The following is a 23,925-nucleotide window of genomic DNA, read 5'->3' on the forward strand; positions in this document are numbered from 1 at the left end:
CGAAGCTGGTTACACACAAAAAGCCTTAAGGTTGAATTATGGAAAAGTAGGAGCCCAAAGGAAATAGTCTTGTTTTCCCCTTCCAGTGTTTCATTCTTACCATTTTCTTGGTTAATTTTTCAATATGTTTGTATTTACTGAGGGCATACAAAAATTCTTAGTTGTCGGTAGTAAGGTCGGTCAATTCCGCCCGTTCCCCCCCCCCCCGACTATGCACCTTTCCCCTCTCTCCGTAATCATATCCGTTTCCCTGCTTCCTTCCCACACTTCGGCCCATACCCCCTCCTAGTCGCTTCCCTTTCCCCGCTGAAATCCCCCCCCATTTCTCACCAATTTGTTTCCCAAGCTGTGAGGGATATCGGATGCGAAGGGGGGGGCAACTCCCCTATGCAGCTCAAGCTGCCCCTCTCGTCCCTTCCTCCGGTATCTTTCTTTATGTCGTGACCAAAATGCAATAAACAGGCCTCAGGCAGCAGTCGCCATAGCAACCCTCAAGCACAAGAGGCGGCCTCCTTTGGCCTCGTCAGCGCTTCGAGGGAGAGGACAGGGAAACGGAGAAACGGAGAGCGGTAGTCTCTTCGCCCGCATGGGGCTGCCTGACCCTGGCTTTCTCCTTCCATTTGTGTTCCGTGGGGTTGTCTTCGCCCAGCTTCCTCTTTTCACCTCAACCTAATTTTGAATTAGAGTCTCTGAAGGTTGTACAAAACACACACAAAAGCAGCGAAAGGAAGAAGGCGGAAAGAGAAAAATACTACGCCTCCCTTTTCTGACGCTTCACTTCCGCACTGAATGCTCACTTCGTACTCTTACATTATTCCATTGCTTAATTAGTTATAGATCATCTCCCAACTTCATTTTTTTTTACATATTTCCCTACAGATCTTTCCCCGCCCAGACTCTATGAATCAACGACTTCCAGTAGCATCTGTTGTAAACCACCTTGTTCAGATCTTACAAGTTTAGGTCTGTGGCTTCCTTTATGGAATCAATCCATCGCTTGTTTGGTCTTCCTGTTTTCCCCAGCATTATTGTCTTCTCTAATGAATCATGTCTTCTCATTATGTGTCCAAAGTATGATAACCTCAGTTTCATCATTTTAGCTTCTAGTGATAGTTCTGGTTTAATTTGTTCTAACACCCAATTATTTGTCTTTTTCGCAGTCCATGGTATCCACAAAACTGTCCTCCAACACCACATTTCAAATGAACTGGGCGTTATTTCACCCATCAGCATGTATGGTGGCTACATTCTCAAGACCGCATCACACTTCCTAGAATGACTACTTCCCTCTGTCGCTGCTCTCTTCACAAACACCAGTTACAACTCCGACTTTATTCCGGAAAGGCTGGGAAATGCTCATGTTTTCATATCTTGTTGACAAACCTGATCCAAGAGCATAATTAAGGCACATTAAGGACCTTTTGTCCCCTTATTCAGTGTGTGCATGTCCTTCAGACACTTCCCTTCAGTCTGAAAAATGGAAATGGACTGACTGCCTTCAAGTTGATTCCAGTTTATCGTGACCCTATGGTGTTCATGGTAAGTGGTATTCAGAGGTGGATTACCAATGCCTTCCTCTGAGGCTGAGATGCAGTGACTGGCCCAAGGTCACCCAGTGAACTTCATGGCTACGTGGGGATTCAAACCCTGGTCTCCCAGGTCGTGGTCAAACTGCCTACGACTATAATCTGTATTCTGAACCACATGCTGAACAGGGCTACATCTATGCCCTCCCCCATCTATACTTAGAACTCCTTTAATTTAACCTTGGTCTATGCATCTCTTTATATAAACCCACAATTATACCCCTCTCCAGTCCACAGTCCTAAGCCAGCACCATAACCATTGCACCACACTGGCCTTTCATACAGCTAATGTGGAGAGACTTGGGTTTATATTCCCACCATGAAGTGTCCTTGCCTTGATCATTTTCTCTCAGCTTAGCCTACCTCACAAGACTATTGTGAGATGAAAGGAGATGAGAACTAAGCAGGCTGCTGTGACTGGCTTTGAGTAGCTTCTCTGAAACTCCTTGGTGAAGACAAAATGCTTAGTTTCAATACTGGAAACATTAAAATCTTTCGAAGCCTGAAAAACATATATGTAACCAAATTCTTCCAAGCTACACAGGAAGTGGATTGGACTATGTAAGACCAACCCAAATTGTGTTTGCATTTTGACAAATTTGTAGGGCAGTCCAATATCTCAGAAATAGAGGTCAGGTCTCCTGCTCCCCTGGTACATTCACTATCGCTGCCCAATTTCCCTGCTTTTTAAAGTTGGATAGAAATATCTGTTGGCTATAGGTACGTTCTTAAACTGCAGGGGCTTTTTTGCGTATTAGTGAACATGTATTGTAAATAATTATATATATAGAATAACAGATGTGGGGTTATTAAAAAAATGAATGGAAGGAAAGATCCCCAAACTCTCTTGATATTAGTTTGTCTTAAATAAACTTTGACTCAGACTTTAGGATCTGATTCTACCAAGCAAACACAGTCCATCATCATCTAGGTATTTTCGCCAACCTGGGGCTTAATGTGGCGTCCCCTCTGCTTTTTCAGTCACAAGCTGGTAGCAAAACCAGGATATTTCCTTTATACTGTTGTGAGTTGGAATGGATGATTCCTGTGGGTCCCCTTCCAGCCTCTGATCTGGAATCCTGTGCCTTGGGGCTGGCTCTGCTGGCCAGATGAGTTTCTTTTGTTAAGCTAATAGCATGGCCAGGTTGTTAATGGGTCTATTAGGTGCCCAGCAACTGGTGAATGGGCCAGGAAGATCCTTTTGTCATTGAAACTCTTCAGGAGAGACCCCCCCCCCCCGGCTGCTGAGAGAGGTTTGTGCTTTGTTTAGAGTTGTGTCTGGAGAAAGGCTGGGAACTGGAGGCAGGTAGAGAGGCTGTCTCTCTGCATCATGGCTATAGGATGCCTCCTGTAACACTGATAGAAAAGCTGGATATTGTACTGCTGATGCCTTGAACTCCTCCATCCTAAGCTCAGGTTGGAATGTGTGTAAATAAACAAACCATATTTCATAAAGACCCCACAATCTCCACTGACCTTCTTCCCAAGGAAACCAAACCCAGGGCGAGCGCAGGGACCCCTGAAATCTCACTGCTCGGAGACTGGGGAGGCGTGCAACACTACATACTTTTTGGGACACAAGTTATGCAGGCCTGCTTTAAGAAATTAATTTTTAAAGCTGTCAAATGATACCAGATAAGGTGATTGTGAACTAGGGCTACGGAGTCGGAGTCGTGGAGTCGGAAGCAATTTTGGGTGGAGTCGGAGTCGGTAGAAATGTACTGACTCCAACTCCAGCTTCAAAATAAATTTTGATTGACAATTTTTTAAAAATATAAATTCAAAATGTCAAAGAAGCTTCCCATGAAGTCAGCTATATTTGAGCATTTCACCATAACTCAAGATGGAAAACATTTTGTGTGTCAGTGTATGATCAGCGCATATTCAGGCAGCGATAAAAATGCTCCTACAAGAGCTTCCAATTTAAAAAGACATTTACAGCACTTTCCAGGACTGTGGAGTCGGAAGTAATTTTGGGTGGAGTTGGAGTCGGACAGTAGAAAAATAGAGGAGTCGGAGTCAAAGGTTTGGCATACCGACTCCACAGCCCTGTCGTGAACTACTGTAATTAGTGATGCAGTAGTGCTCTCTCAAAAACAAATGAATCCTTTATTTTCATTTGTTTCCAACACCATACCAGCCAGGTATTGTTATATAACAGCTCCTCGTCTATTAGCCTACAACACAAAACTACAATGAATAACACTACTAAAGATTAGTGAGGAATTGTGTCAGTCTGAAGTAGGAGTTTTTCCCCCAAGAGGATTTGTATGGATTCATAAAAATTCATAACATACCTAAATGCAGACAAAGAGCATCTAAAACCTAACAGACATATTAATCTTAGATAACTGTTCAGTAATCTATGAATAATTTGGTTTACACTGCCCATAATTCTTGTAAAATGGAAAATGAAATTGCTCATATGCTATTTCCAGAAATAAGCTAATATGAAAATAATTCTTAGGCGGACAATAATAACTTAGAAAGGGAAGCAAAGTGCACACAGGTGAGAAAGCAATGTTGGCTAATGTCACATTGCACCTTTATATTTGCAGGGAGGGTTTTTTTTGCATTTCCAGATTAGGGTTAAATACAAAAACAAGAGCATGGTAAGATTTCAGGTGCATGTTTGGGACATGAAGTAATTTATTACTAAATATTCCTAAAATATTCCTCAATATGAATAAACTAAAAACTTGCTGATGCTTCTCATCCACCAAATTCTCTTTAGCCATTGGCTGATCTCCAGAGATGTCATATGTTCTTGAGCCTGCAATTCTTTACACACTGAGAATAAGAATAATTCAACTCAATGTGACTTACATTTGAGTAGATGGGGATAGAAGTGCACTAGATAGGATTCTAAATGCTGTCGAGGAGGGATGATTATAGAATGCTGACAAAGGGTGCAATATCTGGGAATAAAGTAAAAGGTCAGAGTGCCTGGGGGGAAAAATATACATGTACAGGGGAAATGAAAATGCAGCTGGGGTGAGAAGATAGTGGCATAGCTGCTGGAGTGACTAAGGACTAGGAACCCGAGAGGAAGAAATTTGTCATGATGATGATGACGGCGATGATGCCAACAGAAGGAGGACCATGGGATCAATCTCTAAAATAATTGCTCTCATTAGAAAACAACACTTTGCTTCTTTTCTGTCTCTGACATTTCTATATTAAAGCTAAATCCTCTATGATGCAGTGCATTGGCTTTAAGCTTGACTTTTACTCTTTGTGTTTTTTATATATATTGTTTAAACAGGTTCCATACATAGTCTAGCTTAACCTACAGAAGAAATCAGTTACTAAAACTAATGCTTGTTTTCCTCTCCATCAGAGTAAGTTTATTGTCACTGTAATTCAACTTCTTTCAAGTTTTACTTTTGCGTTAAGAAAAAAAATCAGGATTCTTTTTGGAGAAGCGGGGGAGGATAGTTTTTTGTGGGTTTTTAGTGTTTTCTAAGTGCAGATTCTTAAATTAAGGTAATTAAGAGTAGTTCCTTGTCCTCCAGCTGGTGAGTAAATACCAATGAATGAATGACTAAAAACAATTAGCATATGTCCAAAATTTCCTAATGAGACATCTGGATTGATTTTTGCATAAACAGAGAACATGCAAGCTGTGGAAATAGATATGCGAATGAAGGACAAGTAAAGCAAATGCACTCAAGGCTGGCAAGTTATTAAGAGGAGAATATTCATTAAAGTGCCAAACTAAGAGCAATTTGTTTGTTCTGAGCTTGTATTCCCCTACTATGCCAGCATCACAGCAGGGTGTCTAATATGTTTTCAAAAGGTTGCAAGCATAAGAGAGCCCCATCCATGCAGGGCCACAGCTGAGCAAAGGTTAAGCAGTCTGTGCAAAAAACTTAAGTGCTACCTATTAAAACCTTAATTAACTCAAAAAGGGCATAGCAAGTTCAAGAGCTGACTTCTGAGAAAATACTTTTGCCGTCATTTATAGCCTCTCAGCACTGGACTGTAACAGTTTAGGTTTAGAATCAAACAATCATAGAAGAGCCATCAAATCCAGCTTGTGTTTAAACTGTTTAGGCATGTGATTAGATATCACTAAAGCTAAATGTGAAAACGGATTTCACATGCAGAGTAAGGGCCAAACTAAATATGATATGAACTACCTAAATATGATATGAACTACCTAAATATGTTATTATCAGTAATAACATGGATTGTGGGAAGCAGCATTGAGCAGTGGGCAGGGAAGAGGGTTAACCCTTCTCTCCCTCCCATGTCATTATCCCACCAAACTCCCCCACCCCACCTCTGGAGCTGCTATAAGTTCTAGGAGGGAAGCCTCCATCAATGCCAATGAAAGTTTCCTCTTGGGACAGGGATTTTTATCAGGATCACAGGATGAGAGGGAAGGGTAAAGCATGCCTTTACTATGCACCCTGGTCCTAATCCTGCTTGGGCCCTCTGAAACTTCTATTTACATGTTTAAAACTATGGGTGAGATCTAATGTCATGCCAGCAAACACAACAGGTATTTCCCTTCCTCTCCTCCCCCCTGATGACCTCCATGCCCCCCATATGTTCTGGAAGATCCCCAAACAGATTTTTGGTATTGTGGGGGAGTGGCTGTAGGGGGAAGCTAAGGGAGCTGAAGTTCCACTTGTGTGAGCAGATGTCCATTGCACAAGTGGGCTGACACTGTTGGATTGTCACCCATTTAATGCCACTTGTACTCACACAATTAGCCAGTGGAGGCTGGTCCATTGGGGCTACTGGGGTACAGCCCTGCAATGAGAATGGCAAGCAATTTTTAATCCCCCCCTCAAAGCCACACACCCTTTCTTGTTGCACGCACATGTTATACTTCTATTTGAACTCAGAGAAGCCATGCAAACATTTATGTCAATCTACTCTTTTCTGGCCAATCACTTTCTTGTTCTCTGACCAATTAGCTTTCTGCACCACTCAGCCAATCCCAGAGCTTGGAAAAGTTACTTTTTAAAACTACAACTCCCATCAGCCCCAGCCAGCATGGCCACTGGATTGGGCTGATGGGAGTTGTAGTTCAAAAAAAGTAACTTTTCCAAGCTGCGTCTGGCCAGTCCTAATCCAAAAGTGGAGCTCATTGGCAAAGAGGTCCCTCCCCCTGGTCTGCCTGTTTGTCAGCCTTCATAGGAAGGCTACTACTCAATCTATCTAACACAGCCACTATAAAAATTAGAGAAGAGTCAGAGAGGAGTTTAGGCTGCCTCGAGAACAGCCCACCTGGCAGTCTGAGGCTGTATCAGAACCACACCTTGGTTCTGAGCATGCTCAGATATATTTAGACATATCAGGGAGAGGAATGTTGGTAAACTACACTAAAAGCAGATTTGCTTTCTTCACAGCCTGGACTGGGACCTATATATTGTAGGGGTGGGTGGGAAGGAAGAAAAGAATCTGGGTGGCAAACTACCCCTAAAAATGTTTAGGGCATCATAAAGGGGGGGTGGAGGAAAATCTGGTTTCTTTATGGGTCAAACTGGGCCTCATTTATTATCAGGGTGGGGGGGGGAATGAGATTTTTGGTGGCAAACTGCCCCCCCCTGTTTGGCTGGCATCATAAGTGTGTGTGTGTGAGAGAGAGAGAGAGAGAGAGAGAGAGGTTTCATGGGCTGGACCTGGACTGGACCTTTTGTTGTCAGGGTGTGAGGGAGAGGAGATTCTTGGTGGCAAGAATAGACTGGGCCGGGCCAGACCTTTTAAATTTATTTTTATTTATGTAAAGTATCTGAAAGTTTGCTATTGGCTTATGCAAGATAACCAATCCCCAAAGGGATAAGAGAAAGAACTTACCTTAACTATTTTAATTAAAACAAAAAGTTTAGGAGTACTTATGCTTATTTTTTTTCCTGAACCCAGGACTTTGTCTTTCATGATGAGGGCTGCGGGAGAAGAGAGCTGGAGAGTAGTTGATAACGCAGATCTCCTGGCATTGGAAATCCAATTAGCAGGGCATGTGTGAGGTTGTTGCACACTTCCAGCCCCAATTTCACTTTCAGTGGGGTGGTGGAACCTGTGTAAATGTGATTGATCAAAAGGGGAAGGAATTTTGAGTTAGGCAAATCCCTGCTTTTATAAAAACCATGACACTTAAATATACTTTGTGTGAATGAGTCCCCACACCAGTGGAACACTGGAGGAACTTGTGGAACATTCTGCTATAGTATTCTGAACTGGTTGTTTTCTAACATTTTGGCTTCTTGTTTTTCTCTGCCTGCCATATCTTTTTATCTTAACAATAGGAGCTTATAGTTTACAGGATTGGTTTTGTATTTTTTTAAAAAGAAACTTAGGAGACCTTTAGACAATAACTCTTATCCGTGATACTTAAATACACTGTGTCAGATCAGAGAGGTTCTTTCTGTGCACCAGGAAATGAGCCAGAGACATAGTTTAACAAACAACATAATCCTGAATAGGGTTGCCAGGTTCAATCCCTGAGACTGATCCTGTATCTTTAGGAGAGGTTGCCAGGCCCGCAAGAGGTCTTTTGTATTTTTAAAAGTTGTGCAGGGGGGAGGGAGAATTCTACCTGGTGGTTTTTCCCATTACAGGGTTGCAAGAACACCTGCACTTGGCTGACTTTCTTTTCTCCTAAAGATACAGGATCAGTCTCGGATTGAACCTGGCAACCCTAATCCTGAACATAATATTTCTTGTGTTCTCCATAGTCTCACGTATGTAATTGTTAACTATCCCAAGGAGGAGGTATGATTTAGCTATAGTAACTCAATAAGCCTATTATTTTTACTTAGAAGTAAGCTCCACTGTGTTTATTAAAGTGGGTGTAGAATTGAACCCTTGTCTTCCAGGTCTAAGTCCAACATCTTAACCATTGAATTTATACAATTACAGATGCTCATTTTAAATATGCCTTAATTTAAAAATATCAAGTTGCCCAAATGTGTTTTCCTTTTTCCTTTTAACTAGAGTTCTTTGTATGGTTTAAGACTGGCATTGGGGGAGAACAGCACTCTTGTGCCTTTAAGAGCTGTGTGGCAGGCAAAAAGTTTGAACTAAAAGTTCATTTGGAAGAACTTTAACTATTTTGTTCCTTTTTAAAATGAATTTTCTAATCACTGCTGGTTACTAATGCAATCTTATTCAGAAATAGGTAAATTCCACTGTATTCTGTGGAGCTTACTCCTGAGAGCAAGCACAGGGCTAAAGCCTTTTGTATTGCCTACAAAATGTGAGTTTCCAGCAACTTGCTCACTTTGTGTGTATGTGTTTTTAAACAGAATTGAGAGAGCATTACTGAATGAGCAGGGATCTAGTTTTCTGTTCACTGTTGAGGAGATATGACTTAACTGTGTGTACAAGTACATTCATGAGAGCAAGCATAGGATTACAGCTCTGTTAGGAGCAAAGTATTACTAAAACTGCAATGTTTAAGTGCCCACTATTTCTTTGCAAAGGAGGAATATAGAGAAAGAACCAGAAGAGGTGGAGGCCGCACAACTTTTCCCACATCAGAGAATCAAATATACCAGTAGCCAGAATCTCTTCTGAACCAGAGTCAGACACTTTATATGTGATATCATTCATCATTGGCGATCACTCGTGGCTGAGTAAGATTGTCTTCCAGGGTAAGGTCTTTAACGGTGGGTCCGTAAGTGACTGTGGAGGCCAATTCTGGATCCACACAGCCTCCCACAGTGAGGACATAGGTTTCCAGATGGAAGATGGTCACGATGAGGATTTGCTTGACGTGCCTTCCGCTTAGCTCATTTGTTGCTTTCGCCCTGTATTCGTGCTTCTTCAAAGTCCCTAGCACCTTTGATAATGGCCGACCTCCAATAGGGATGCTCATGGGCCAAGGCTTCCCAGTTCTCGGTGCTTATGTTACATTTTTTTAGATTAGCTTTGAGAACATATTTAAACCTCTTTTGCTGTCCACCGATATTCCATTTTCCATCCTTAAGTTGGGAATAAAGTAGAAGCTTTGGAAGACGGTAATCAGGCATTCGAACAACATGGCCGGTCCAGCGAAGTTGATGTTGGAGGATCATTGTTTCAACACTGGTGGTCTTTGCTTCTTCCAATACGCTAACATTAGTCTGCCTATCTTCCCAAGTAATTTGCAGAATTTTCCGGAGGCAGCATTGGTGGAAACTTTCAAGAAGTTGGGAGTGGCGTTTATAGATGGTCCTTGTTTCACAGGCATACAGTAAGGTCGGTAGTGCAATGGCTTTGTAAATAAGCATTTTAGTCTCCCTGTGAATATCCCGATCCTCGAACACTACGCTTCATTTGGGAGAATGCGGCACTCGCAGAGCTCAGACGATGCTGAATTTCACTGTTGATGTCAGCTTTTACAGAGAGATGGCTGCCAAGATAAGAAAAGTGATTGACATTCTCCAACGTCGCACCATTAAGCTGGATTGATGGTGCTACAGAGGTATTGGGCCCAATCCCTGGGGCTGATGGGAGTTGTAGTTTAAAAAAGTAACTTTTCCAAGCTCTGGATTCACGTGGTGGTGATGAAATGCCTTGTGCTACCATTTTACTACAGTAAATTTGTTATTACTAGTTAATATACATTTGCCATTTATGAAGGAGTCGGAGTCGGACAGTAGAAAAATAGAGGAGTTGGAGTCGAAGGTCTGGCTATCGACTCCACAGCCCTGCATAGATATGAGAACTCTGGACTCATAACACCTCTATCTTTTCAAGATTCAGCCTCAATTTATTTACCCACCATCCCTGGTAGGACAATATGCCTCTAAAGGACATAGAGGTTGCTTGTCTCCATCTTACTGTGCCCCCAGATAGGTTTCTTGGCCCTTGAGGGGGAAAGGGAAGGCAGAAGCAGCAGACAACACTCAGAGTGCTGTTGGAACTTTCAGTAAAAGGCTCACAAAAAGCTCAGGGCTTTACAAGTATTCACTTTGCATACTTGCAGAGGTTTGAACCCTCTTGGGGTGAGCAATGTGATGGACGTGCATTTCGCCTTAACTATTCCATAGTGTTATGTGGAATGCTCACTAAAAATCAGTGTGCTAGGACCTTTTACAGATTATTAGAATATGTTAATTGTAATGCAGTGTAGCAGTTTCTCATATATTAATTTCTCCTTGTCCCTTTTCTGAAAGTGAAACATGGATTAAAACACAGAGAAGGGTAACTTGCACTGCAATTTGAGTAGCAATTTCGATCAAGTTAACAAGTTGCTACGCAACACGATTGCGTAGCTGCTGCTATGGGCATTTTAAATTTCACCAGTAAAGTAATTTTGGATGCTTCACAGTCTTTACTGAAGGCAGCAGTATTCAGCCTAGACGTCATTATCTCTACAGCTGTGTGCTATGCTAGGGATAGCTTAGACACTGTGGTTCATGCTTGGTAACCTCATAGTTGTATTATAGTAATTCACACTAGGTACGTGCCCTTGAGGTTGGTTTGGGAGCTGCAGCTAGTGTAGAATCTGTTGGCCAGAGTACTGAATAGAGTGCCTAGCTGTGCACAGATTACTCCTGCTCTGAAGGAACTGCACTGCATATTAGCTACTGAGCCATCAACGGGCTCATCCAGACGACTGCAAAATGTGTGACATGCCCGCTATGTGTGTTCATTATTTTTCGGTCGTCCTGATGACGTCGCGTGCAAAAGCGTTTTTTCGCGTGGTTAAATCCGCTTTCGCACAAACGCGAAAAATGCGATAATATTTTTTAAAGCGTGAATCATCCGCTGTTCCTATCATAAAAAGCCCTGAACAACTTGGGGCCAGGTTACCTAAAGGATAGGTTACCTAAATGAATGGATAAAACTGCTGTGCTGCATCATATAGTGTCAAAATGAATCTTGCCAGTCTTCACAACAGTCTTCAGTTTTATACATCTCGTGCTCTTTTCAAACAAACTAAGACATAATGCATAAGAACATTAGGCAAATTTTCATTTTTAGCGGTGACTTCTTCAGATGGTTATAATAGTATCATTAATTAAAAAGCAGGAAAAGAGCTGTCACTATTATCACCTTTTATGATAGAATTGTCACTGTTTTCAGAAACACTGGTGGAAGGAAATGTGAAGTGTGATGTTTGCTATTTTCCAAAGGAATTGCTTGCCCTCTCAAATGTGAAAATGTAAGCTTATCTGAAACGTATTTTCCACCCTAATTTACTATGAAAAGAAATAGATATGCCTTCCAAAGTCACATTGGTGTGTTTTAAATGCATTATTAGAAAAGCCATAAAAGTCATATATTCATTAGGTCCTTTCCAGAAGCACACTTTGTGATTTTTAAAATCTTTAATAGATGTGTGTATAATCTTTGATCAGTGGCTAATAAAGATGGAGGAGAAATTAGATGCAGTTCAATTTAAAACCGCTTCTATCAAATTTGTATATTCCAAAACAATAGAACAAAACAAACCATGATTTGAAATTTGCACTTACCTGAATTTGTGATGCAGTTGTCCAGCCACGCCATGTGTACAAAAATGCTTAGATTAGGGAGAGTGTGTATAAAAATAGATATATTAGTGAAAATAATATAAAAATGCATTATATCAGACAGAATTGCTTGCAAAAATGTGTACATTAGTCAAAACTGCATACAAAAATGTCTTTATTAAGAGAAATTCACACTAAAATGTTGAAGATTTTTCAGGAGGATTTTTTAAAACAAAGTTCACAAATTGTTGCAGAAATGTGGGTAACCAAATTTTAGATTGGAAAAATGAGAAACTGGGAGAACTGTAATGGAGAAGTATTTTCTTCCCTAGAGGCTGATTTCAAAACAGAAAGAGATAGGGGTTCAAAACTGCCTAGTTGTTGAGCCTCTGCTTCCCCCCGAGGGCCAGGGAGGGGGGAGACATGAGTTCCAGGTTTCCCAGCTGTCAGAAGGCACGGAAGACCAAGGAATTGTTGAGTCTGAGCAAGACCTTGGGCGGGAGAGTCAGTTTGACTCTGGGCCAGTTCCCACGGATGGTGCAGTCTTGGAAGCAGAGAGCGCGCTGCCCCCGGACAGGTCAGAGGAGCCGTTGGAAGATGTTCCAGAGGGGGCGTTGATTCCCCCTTTACCAAGCGGTTCTCAGGATTCCTCAAGCGCGTCACTGCCCCCTGACCTCGAGCCGGTTGCTAAGGAGACGGTTCTTTCGGATGAGCCATTGGAAGCACCCACCCCATCACCCCCTCTCTCAACACCGCGAGAAGCGGACAGGACAGAGGCAGGACTTGTGAAGGAGCCAGAGATTATGATCTAAAACTTTCCCTACTTAAGACTGCAGCTCTCTGGGTAGAGTTGCTGAGTCAACTTTCTTCACACATTGCAGAGCATGTCTAGAGTGCAGTTAGAGAATTCTAGTGAGCTAGCTTAGAGATTTTTATGAAGCATACCGCTTTTGATGTATCCATTACTTTAATAAAACAAAATTTGATTGCACCTGCATCTCAGCCTCGTGAATCCCGCTCTGAACAGGACACTAGTAGACATTCCCTCTTGCCTGATAGCATTTTCCCTTAATCCTTTCACGCAAATTGTATATGGCCATTTTCAGCCTCTAATGAGGAAATTTGGAGTTTATATGGTGTGCATAATGCATTTCTGTGTGCACTCTGCACCAGGGGTGTAGTCATCCAGGGTCTCGGGTGTGTGTGTCTTAGACCCTTTACTTTTTTGAGAGCTGGGTCCCAGCAGGGTCCCTATGTCTCCAGCACTCTGCAAGCCAATCAGCATGAAAAGGGAGTCTGTTGGCCACTGAGAAGTCTTCCAACATGCTTCCTTGTCCTTTCCTGTGGATTGCAGCCAATCAGAGTGAAAGGAGATGAGTCAGCCACTGAAAATACTCTTCTCAGTAACTAACAATCTCCCCTTTCATGCTTACTGGCTCCTAGGGATGTCTGTTGTTGTAGGAGAAGGCATTAACAAGGATCTCATTCTCAAGTCAGCAGCAAAAAAGGGGTAGGGGTGGCTGTGACTAACACAAAGAGACCCTGCACTTCTGAAATTGCCACTACACTACTGCTCAGAGCTTGGAAAAGTTACTTTTTTGAACTACAACTCCCATCAGCCCCAGCCAGCATGGCCACTGGATTGGGCTGATAGGAGTTGTAGTTCAAAAAAGTAACTTTTCCAAGCTCTGCTATGCACACAGAGATAGATTGCACCCTTTATGAAGTTCTACTCAAGGGAGACTGTCATGGGCAGTGGGTAGATTTTGCACCCACTGCAGTGTTGGCCTCAAGTGCAGCATTTTATTATTCACATACATGAGGAAACAAATCCATTGCTGTATGTTGTAGACCAGAGGTGGGGAACCTTGTTGGGAGTAAAGAACCAACAGGTAAACTTGTGTGTGTGTGTGTGTGATAGACAGAAAGATAACCTTTTCTTCCCTAGCTGATTCCTCCTTTAGTAAACCACTCTTTGATATGTACATTGCTTTTATTGGGCCTTCCTTCCCTTTTCTTGTTAGTTAGATAGTTGTGTGAGTGTATCATCAAGGGATCTTTAGATATGTGGAATCCTGCCATTGCTCCTTTAATCCCCTTCTCTATAGCCTATTTGGGGGTCTGAAACTGCTTCTTTATATGCTTGTATGCTATAGCAGAGAGTGGAGACTTGGAGCTGTGTATGAATGAAAGGCAGTCTAGTTAGAATAAACTGACATGCAGGCTCAGTTCACTGCCTGGGCAAGAGGTGAGTCATGCAGAAAACATGGGTCACCTTTGAAGTAGACAAGGGAAGGTGGTCCACAAGTGAATGCAGTCCTCGGGCTGGAAAAGGTTACCCACCCCTGTGGTAAATGCTGAAAACTGAATGAGCCCTTATAGCCCCACTTCATCATCTGCATATCCTCACCTTGGGTTCAGTAGGTATAACTAATGTATGTGATCCTGAGAACCGCATGTTTATTTAGATAGATAGAAAGATACACATTTATAACTGGCTTTTTAAGACAAAATCAAACTAAGGCAGTTTACATTACAACATATATTGTGAATATATGTCTAATATACAGGTTGTATTGAATGGTGGCTTTGCCTTAGCAAAAAGTGCTTCCACTTGGGATACCTGATTTTTGCCAATCCCTGGCTACCTACTACATGACATCCCATTCTGTTTTGAAGCTCCCCCAATCCTCAGAAACCTCTTTGGTGGTGGTGGTGGTGGGGATGAGAGGCTTAAGTGGGTAGGAGGCATCAGCAAAAAGTGGAGTGCCACAAGTTGCAGGCATATAAGCACTTTCTGCTAAGTAAAGCCACCACGGAACCCAACATGTACATGTGTATATATGTCTTCCTATATATATTTGTAAGCATCACACTTACAAAAGGGGGAGCTCTGGCAACCCCTGAGGGGTGGAACTCTGGCGAGAATCCACTAATTTCCCCAATGATAGCCCTATACACCAGGGGGTCTATCACCTTCCCCCTCCGATTTAAAAAGTGTGAAAGGATACCTGAGACAGGTGTGGTGAGACCTGATTGGGTTGTCAGGTGATAGCTGCCATTCAATGTCAATGTGGGTAATAAACCCTTTAAAAGGAATGGTAAAACCAATTTTCTTTGTCTCTCATCCACCATTATTAAAGCCTGCAACTGACCATGCAGCTTTACACAGGAAGAGGCTGAAAGTCTAATTGTAAGTAGACAGCTTAGGATCAGGTAGGTAGACTGAGCTACAGAAACTCCATTTTATTCTGCTTATCCTTGTTGTTCCTTCCCCCTTTATTCTTTATTCTTAACAAATGTGACATAAATTGGACAGTTGGGTTTGTGTGCTTGGTTACCAAACTCTCAGGGTAATTATACACCCCCATGTGCCTAAGGTGCTTGGGATCTCTGCTACTGGATAAAAGGATTTTGGGGTGCTAAGACAAGCAGACTTTTCAGATCGGTAGGAGCGATACAGGGAGAGTTGGGTGCTGGTTGTGACCCCCTCCCCCGTAAATTACAGAGAGATTGGCTGGAAACACAGGAAGTGTTAGTCCAGAGTCCTTGGATCCAGGACTAAATTGGGTCCCCCAGATTCTTCCTGTCTGCGGAAAAAGGGGTGTAGGAAGTGGTGGCAGTTCTCCCAGATAATATGAGAAGTACAGCTGGTCTACTTTGCCAGGCCATTGTGCAAAGAAGGGAGTGAGTAGACTATTCTGAGTCTCTCCTTCTGTCACAACAGGTACATTAGTTGTACAGATTACTTGCAGTTTATTTTTAAATGCTGCCTCAATATGTTGACATTTTATGTTTAGTAAATATTGCTTTCTAAAAAGCCAAAATGTCACAGTTGTACTACTCACGCAATGTTTTTGTCCCCACAATAAAATGTTTTACAACATTTGCTTTCTTTGCAGTTTTATAAGCAAGAGCATTTATGTTGCAAAGGCAATTTTCATTAGCAGTGAAATGGATACCAGCAAGAGAGAGAGAGACAGACAGAATATAATGTTGCTGCCAATTATAGGAGCAGAAAATTGTAACAAACAACCATTCCATCCCGTCTAACCCCAAGCAAACTAATGCGGAAGCTGTCCAAAATATTACTGTTTACAATCAAAAATTACTACCCTATCTATAAATGCAGTATCAGCCACTTGATATGGTTGTCTCAGTCTCACTAATCATACAACATACTAGAATCTTGATTATAAGAAGCAAAGGTAGCCATGTTGCTCCATATGAAAAAACTCCAAAAAAACAGAGGCAGGTAATACCTTTATTTAGACCAACCAAAAGTCACAAAATTGTGGTAAGCTTTTGAGTTCTCTGGAACTCTTCATCATCAAACTGGTTGTTAAACAAAGCAGAGAGTGGAAGGATGATTGGGGGCGGGGGAGTACAAAAATAAGTCCAGATGTTGTAATAATGAGGTCAGTTTGTAGACTGAAATCCAAGATTGAGAATGCAGGCTATATAAGTCTGTCCCAGCAGGTGCTGGAAATATCAGACAATGATGGCTAGTGGCTCCATGTCATTGGGCAGTGGAATCTGCTCTGGGTTTAGTCCGAACTTTCAAAGAGCTGACCAAAGGCATCTTGGACAGCTCCTGGAAAGTTTGGACTAAAATCCAGAGTGGATTCCACTGTCCCACTGACATAGAGCTACCAGCCACCACTGGTATCATGTTACGCCATTAGTATCGTGGCAAATTCAGAAGTGCAGGTTCCATTCATGATGGTCCCTTTTTTTGCTGCCGGGTTGAGAATGAGATCCTTGTTAATGCCTTCTCCCACAACAACAGACGTCCCTAGGAACCAGTAAGCACAAAAGGGAGATAGTGTTAGCTACTGAAGAGTTTTCTCAGTGGCTGACTCACCTCCTTTCACTCTGATTGGCTCCAATCACCAGGAAAGGACAAGGTATGTTAGAAGACACTTTTCAGTGGCTAACACACTCCCCTTTCATGCTGATTGGCTCATAGGATCCTGGAGGCATAGGAACCCTGTTGGGACCCTGCTTCCAAAAAACTGTGTGGTTTAAGTCCCCCCAAGACCCCAGATGACTGCACCCCTGGGTACACATCTAGGATTAAGAACTAATGGCTGCTCCCATTGGTTTGTATCCCAGAGCTGCCCAATGCCTTAAATGAAGCACACAGGTTCTTGGGTACACAGAAAGCAGAAGGAAAGAGAAATGTGAAAGTCTTTATATTAACAAAGCCAGGGATTAATTTTTGAATGGTGTACTATCTCAAAGTGTAACCTGGTATCTCTAGCACCTGAGTGGTCACTGGAGATGGCAGGCTGGGTTACAGGGCTCTGGTCCTCATTCCCAAGTTCCAGCCCTTGCTCCATCAGTATCTCGTACTCCATGTTGTTTTAATTTTTTTTCTGCTGGCAATCCTGGAAGAATGAAAACAAGACTCTAACATTTATCTGAAATCTTTCTAGTGTTACTAACGGGTTTGAGAAATGTGAAGATCAGGTATGTGTCTAGTAGGCAGCCTGCAATATTTTAATTAGAGTTTATTGTTCTTCTGGGTTTTGAATAGCATGGACTATGTAAGCATTCTACTTTGAAAATACTCATTTGGTGTACAATGAATTGTGAATTGAAATCCTTTTATTGAAAAAGTACAGCATCAATATGGCCAAGAAAGTATTTTCTTCTTTCTTCCAGTTAAAATTATGAGCTTGCTTTCAATTACAAGCCTGGTTTAAAAACTGTGTCATTCTATCACTGTTCCCAGTCAGGCATAGTTCTGAAAGCTGTTCAGGGATTACTAAAACAGAGTACGGGACGAAGTGCAGGAGCTATTACGAAAAGAAGACTGGGTCCATTTTTTCCTGACAGAGGCTCCAGGCCTTTATCAGCTATAATGACAAACAGAAGAAGCTCATCTGGTAAAGCTTGAGCAAAGCTTTTCCGATCAGCACTTCATTTCCTTAGCAGGAGAAACTGCAGCATCCTTTGAAGGGTCTGTACTGCAGTTATTATAGCTACAAAGCCCTTCTAAAAGTAGCACAATATATTCTATTTTTCTTTCTAAGATGTCCAAAACAGATTGATTCATGGACTATACAAACCAAGTAATGAATGGAAAAATGGAGAGGTTGGTAGAAGGCCCAAATAGTGATTTTATTAGGTTGTACTGTAATTGGGCACATTCTTTCTTTGGATAGTACAAATATATATTGGGGATAACTGCTTGCTTGCTTATTATTATTTTAAAACCACCCTTCAATCATATTCCCCAGACAGTTTGAAAAAACAACAATTAAAATGTAAATAAATAAACTAAACCTCCCCCCATAATAATAAAAGCAGCATAAAACAGTCAGCAGGATTTAAACTGTACTGAAGAAGCTACAGGTTTTTTAAAAAGAAAGGCACCAGGCAAACCTTTCTGGGTAGAATGTTCCATAACCTGAGCACCACCACCAAGAAGGCTCTGTCTTTGTGGTAGCCATCTGTGTCACCTCAGATGGTGGGGGCAGCTGCTGGATCTTAAGGTACAGGTAGGTACACATGGAAATAGACTTCAAGTACCCTAACCCTTCATGTACCCTGGTCCTAAGTCATGAAACACTTTAAAAGTCAATGGGCCTGTAAATTGACTGAGGGCTAGTGCAGTTGACATAGCAGTGGCATTATATGATCATAATGCCCAGTCCCAGTTAGTAACCTAGCAGTCACTTTCTGCACTAAGTGCAGTTTCTGAACAGTCTTCAAAGGCAGCCCCACATATAATGCATTACAGCAGAGTAACCTAGAGGTTACAAAAGTATGAATAAGTTGAAGCCAGGCTAACTCTGTCCAGGTAGGGTTGCAGGTAGCGTATCAGCCTAAGGTGGTCAAAGGTACTCTTATCAGCCACAGAGGCAATTTGTGTTTCCAGTGACAATGATGAATAAAGGAACTCTCAAGCTACAAACCTGTTCCTTGAGCACTACCACCCTATCGAGCACAGGATTAACACCACTCCCTTGGGCAGTTGAACCATCTATCTATGATACCTTCATCTTCTCTGGATTGGGCTTCAGATTATTGGTCCTTTTCCAGTCCAGTACTACAGCCAGACACTTCTACTGCCTCTCTTGGCTTCAGTGAAAAGGAGAAATAGAGATACCTGTCATCTGTGTATTGATGACACTTGTTAAGGGTTAAATTCTTCTGTTATATAGTACCGCCTTCAGGGTGGCATCTGTTCTGTTATGACTTAGCACCTGCATTCCATAACGGATGTCCTGCATCCGCCATCTTAGAAATATAAGCTGATCGTGCACTGTGGCCTGAAGCATGACTCAGGGAATACTCTGGGAGAGCCAGTTTAAATGTAACACACTGTAGTATTACCTTATTTGGAGTTCCTACTGTTACCTTATTTGGAGTTCCTACTGTAAGCTTCCTGTATGTTCACTGAAGAGTATAAAAATCAGGGAACGAAGTTAGTTGTGGTCGACCCACCCATACTGCTTGCTGTGTGTGTGAGTGTCTTTTTTAATAAATATTTTTCTTATAAACTGCTATCTGACTCCTCCTTAAAGACCAGAGCAAGACACGGACTCCTGTTTACCATAACACACCTCAGCTCAAGCCTCTAGATAACCACACTCAGTGCTTTCATGTAGATACTGAATAACACAGGGGACAAAATAGAATACTGAGGGATCTCATAGCATAAATGCCTAAAAATTGAGAACCAACCCCCCCCACCCCAGCAACCTTCTGAGAATGGCTATCCAGGTAGGAATCAACCCACTGCCACCCAGATTCTCTCACCCTGAGCAGTGTATCCAGAATGAGAAGTCCAGGAGAATCAGTAGAACTACACTCCACCTTCTCTCCTGGCATAAGAAATGTGTCACTGAAATGAATCTAGAAATTCGATCTCATCCAAAAGTGCCTGGAACCTTCACCCCAAGCCTATGCAAGTATGCTTAGAAGTAAAGCCAACTGGGTTCAGTGGAGAGCTTAAGTAAGTGTCCATAGGATTGTAGCTCTTATTTTGGTTATTCTCCTTTCCTTTTTCAACAACTCTTTCTGCAGCAGCTATTATACACCTAAAGTTTTGTTAACACCTCATCCGGCAGTATCCTTCAATTACCTTTAAAATGTATCTAAGATAATTGAATGGGCAAGTGGGAGTGCTCATGGTTATTATGTTATATTCACTTACATGCGAGTAACCCCTATAAAATACAGTGACGCTTCTGAGTATAGGATTGTGCAACATGTCACTAGATTGTATGCTTTTTGATCTGATTGCATTTTCATTTGCTCAAGGGGAGGGGATTTCCACCAATTCCCTCCCGCCCCATCTGCAGTCTATCACACCATGTCCCACACCATCCAAGTGTCCTCCAACCTTGGGAGCAGATGGTGGGGAAAGGCACAGGAATTGCAAAGGGGAGACAAGAATGTTTTGTTCTGTGGGGGGGGGAAAGAAAGGATCTGAGCCTTTTTGTGAACAATTGTGTGCCAATTTACTTGCAGGGATAGTTTCACTTGCACAAATCAAGAGTATCTGATGGAAATGGGTTCCTATTGTAGATGATTAGCAGAACAATCTATTTGCGGTTACTTGGAGGAAGTAAATTACACTGTTCTATGGGATTTAGTTGGGAATAAGCCCCATTGAACACAGCTTCTGAATAAATCATGTATAGGATTGCATTGCATGACAGCATTTCTATGTGCAGTTACTTGGATGCAAGTCCTATTTAACTCAGTTGGTCTTTTTTCTGAGTAAAGATGCATAGCATTGGGCTCTGTGTTTAACATTACCACTGCACATTTTTAAAAAGTTAATAATGTCTGGGAACCCCAGTAGGAACCCAGCACAAGTAGCTGCTCTGCTCACACACAGAGATTTTTAATTTTCCCTTCATATAAAAGATGGGGACTATCTGGATATTCACCATTTAAGGCACAATGGGCAACTGTCCAAACGAAATTATCTCCCATGCACATGTGGAAGCCCTTCCCACTCTTGCAATGGGGCATTTTGGTCTTGTGTGTTGACAGTAAAAATAATAATTTCTCTCCCTCCCCAATTTCAGTGCACCTGTAAAGCACAGACAGAGCGACAGTTTTTGCAGCCTAAAAGCCTTTCAATACAATCATTTTATACAAGTTACATTATCGCTATCACTTGATTCTGTTGATTGTATAAACAAGCCCTAGTCTTGGCTTTGACTGAGTATTAAAGTAACATAGCAAGAAAAGCAGAAGTAGTAGTAGTAGTACCACCATTATGTGTAAAGCCCTTAACAGCCTAGGACCAGGATATCAGAAGTACCGCTTTGTCTCTTATACACAGAGCAGATCAATGCCATCATCTGAAGAAGTCCTTATGACTGTTCCATTGTCTTACATTTGTTCAGTTTCTATACAAAGTAAGACTTGTAGCATAGAGGCACCAGTAATTTGGAACACTGTTGCTACTGAAATCAGACAGGCACCAACAATCATCTACTAAAAACATTTTTGTTCTATCAAGTATTTTGAGAGAATTAATGTGATTTAGTATTGATCATTTGTTCTGTATTCTGAGATGTATTGATTATTGCAAACTACCATTATTTTTTATGGGGTGGCAGTATATAAATATCCTTATAAATAAATAAAATAAGTAGCATCATTCATTGTGGCTGTTATGAATGGGTTGGATGTTATCTTTTCCATGTTGAGGCTTTCCAACCCCTCCTGCTGCCTCTGACTTTTGCTTCATGCATGTAAATGACCTGCTGATTCAGGGTAACACCTCATGCATCTGAGGAAGAGGAACCTATTCCACAAATCCTTATCTTACAATAAATCTGCTACTCTTGAAGGTGCCTCATGATTTTTGGTGATTTTGCTGCAATGGATTAACACAACACTAGCCCTCTGGGATTTGTTCTAATCATTGTATCACATTTCTCTTGAAATGATAATGGAACACCAGCAATTCAGAGAGCTCTGGTGTGATGTTTAAAAGTCAGCTATAATGCCAGTAGACTTAACGTAACAAATATTTAACCCTGCAATCTAGTGCACGCTTACATAGGAATAAGCCCCACTGTCTTCAGTGGGTCTTACATCTGAGTACACAAACACAGGACAAGGATGCAATTGATTTCTTTGAGGGAGCCACATCACTTTAAATGTTCATTACCTACACTGTCTGCGTGTTTCTGAAGCCCTAGATAATCCCAGTAACTGTAAAGGAAGACGGTACATCTCTCTCTTTTTTTCACAGTGGAAGTGACATGTAATTTAGGGCCTTCTGACTCTTGCTAATGGGAAATTATGTATCCATTATACAACTTTCATCTTTGTTGTGTTATTTATGTATGAGTTAAAAAAGAAATAAATATATACCAATGAAGAAGGCCAGAATACACATTAAACTGAAACCCCCTTTTCTAAAGCCCCCTTTTGCCTTTTTCTATGCACAGCATGCAATATAAATGAACAATTAAATAAGAGGAAGAAAACCGCTGTGAATTAATTAGCAGTGCTAATGGAAAACAATGCACATTTTGAAAGAAAAAGTGCTTATCTAGCCTACTGCAAGAATTGTTTAAAAGTACAGAAAATGTTACACTGCGTACAATATGCAATTATCCAAAAGGATGATTTCAGACATTCTTTTGCTATTTTCAGCTTTTACACATGGTGATGGATGCAGCCCTCTTTGAAACTCTTTTTACAAATGAGCCAGAATATAGAATCTCACTGTAAAGAAAGTCTTGGGTGTTCTGATGTTACTGCTGGATAGTGGTTATGGTGAGGGATAGCATTTTTAAAAGAAGTTTTTCAGCTCAAACCCATGTGAAAGCCTTTTCTCCAAATCCCAGAAGTGTGGCAGTTGTGGATTACTCACTAGTGATGTGACACACTTCAGAGTCTCAAAAGCATTCTATGGGTAGGCATGCATTGAAAATATGTTTTAAAACTAAGCCCAGGTTTATGTAATTTTTAAATTTCAGAGATTCTGCGCAAGCTACAACATATTTCAATCTAGTGTACAGTCTGATATGTCCTGGGTTGAAATAAAGAGAAATTAAAGCCTGTTCCATTTTCTCAATACTAGGATCTTCCCACTGAAATCACTTGTGCAGACCGATCCTCTGCATATTAAACTGTTTGAAAGCCCCAACAGCGATCCATGGGGCTTACTGACAGGTAAATGTATTGCAGCATTTAAAGTGTAAAATATCTGTGGTTGGTCATTATAGCTTTATATTTTGAAGGAGATTGTAGAGGATGTAAGCACTGAAGACACTTGAGAATCTTTGCGTGGCTCCCTCTGTGTGTGCGCGCACACACTAGAATGATTATTTATTATTTGATTTATATCCCACCTCTCCTCCCAGCAGGAGCCCAGGGTGGCAAACAAAAGCACTAAAAACACTTTAAAACATCATAAAAAAACATTAAAGTACATTAAAACAAAACAACTTTAAGCACATTTTTTTTAAAGCTTCGAAGATTTTTTTAAAAAAAGGTTAAATAACATTGTTTTTAAAAAAAGTTTTAAAAGCATATTAAGAAGCCATTCCAATACAGACACAGGCTGGGATAAGGTCTCAACTTAAAAGACTTGTTGAAAGAAGAAGGTCTTCAATAGATGCCGAAAATGTAACAGAGATGGCGCCTGTCTTATATTTAAGGGTAGGGAGTTCCACAAAGTAGGTGCTGCCACACTAAATGTCCATTTCCTATGTTGTGCAGAACAGACCTGCTGATAAGATGTTATCTGCAGGAGGCCCTGACCTGCACAGCGCTTTGAACGACTGGGTATATAAGGGATAAGACGGTCTTTCAGGTATCCTGGTCCCGAGCTGTATAGGGCTTTGTACACCAAAACCAGAACCTTGAACTTGGCCTGGTAGCAAATGGGCAGCCAGTGCAATTCTTTCAGCAGCGGAGTGACATGTTGGCGATAC

General features: G+C 41.5%; 1 protein-coding gene across 4 annotated transcripts in view; it reads right to left on the reverse strand.

Annotated features, from left to right (window-relative positions):
* Nucleotides 1-751, reverse strand: part of LRRC27 (leucine rich repeat containing 27) — an 87,422-nt gene extending 86,671 nt beyond the window's left edge. For 3 of the 4 annotated variants that reach the window (XM_061635637.1, XM_061635634.1, XM_061635638.1), the window contains exon 1: nt 331-751. The gene's annotated coding sequence lies outside the window, so the exon portion shown is untranslated. Of the gene's footprint in view, nt 1-100; nt 181-330 lie in introns of those variants that run through there. The other variant, XM_061635635.1, reaches the window with a different exon arrangement.
* Between the last annotated feature and the right edge of the window lie 23,174 nt (nt 752-23,925).

Source organism: Rhineura floridana, chromosome 7, assembly GCF_030035675.1.
Source record: "Rhineura floridana isolate rRhiFlo1 chromosome 7, rRhiFlo1.hap2, whole genome shotgun sequence".
Taxonomy (NCBI): domain Eukaryota; kingdom Metazoa; phylum Chordata; class Lepidosauria; order Squamata; family Rhineuridae; genus Rhineura; species Rhineura floridana.